Here is a 903-nt window from a genome sequence, read left to right on the forward strand (position 1 = left end):
CATCGTTTTTTTTTCCCCCCCAACATAATGGTACAAGATGAAGTTACCTGTCCTTTCACCATCATTGTACACTTTTCTTCCAACATTTCATCCATAAATTTCCACATACATATGCAAATGCCTCAACCAACAATTTTTACATATGTGTATGATGATGGTGAAAGAAGGACAGGTAACAAGAAGAAATTTTAAGAAGGTAAAGCTCCAAGTAACTCTTAAGGAATGGAATTCAGTAACCAAAGCTAATAAGGCTTTGAATGATAGAGGAAGAAAAGGGGGTGAACAGAGATGAAAATTTGAAGGAATGCTTTGGAAGGAAATGGGGTGAAATTTTTAAGAATAGATAATGTCATTCTCTACAGATGTGAATTGTTGTACGATCAGCTTAGTTATTCATAATTCAAATTTTTGTTGTTGGACTACCCATGAAACTATAAATATGCTGGTCTCCCTTGTTCATACTTACTTCATAATGATTTACTAGATACTTTTCAAGATTGCTTTATACTGACTAGGATTTGCAGTTGTGCACGACTAAAATACATTTGAAGAGAAGAAACATTTTTACATTTGACAGAGAGTGATGGAAAACATTAAAAGCTTGTCAAAGTACTTATAATAAATGAGATGCTCTGTGGAAGGTATTAAGAATATATAGTGTGGGAGGCAAGTTGTTAGAAGCAGTGAAAAGTTTTTATCGAGGATGTAAGGCACGTGTACATGTAGGAAGAGAGGAAAGCAATTGGTTCTCAGTGAATGTAGGTTTGCGGCAGGGGTGTGTGATGTCTCCATGATTGTTTAATTTGTTTATGGATGGGGTTGTTAGGGAGGTGAATGCAAGAGTTTTGGAAAGAGGGGCAAGTATGCAGTCTGTTGGGGATGAGGGAGCTTGGGAAGTGAGTC

This window comes from Panulirus ornatus, chromosome 19 (assembly GCF_036320965.1).
Source record: "Panulirus ornatus isolate Po-2019 chromosome 19, ASM3632096v1, whole genome shotgun sequence".
Classification (NCBI taxonomy): domain Eukaryota; kingdom Metazoa; phylum Arthropoda; class Malacostraca; order Decapoda; family Palinuridae; genus Panulirus; species Panulirus ornatus.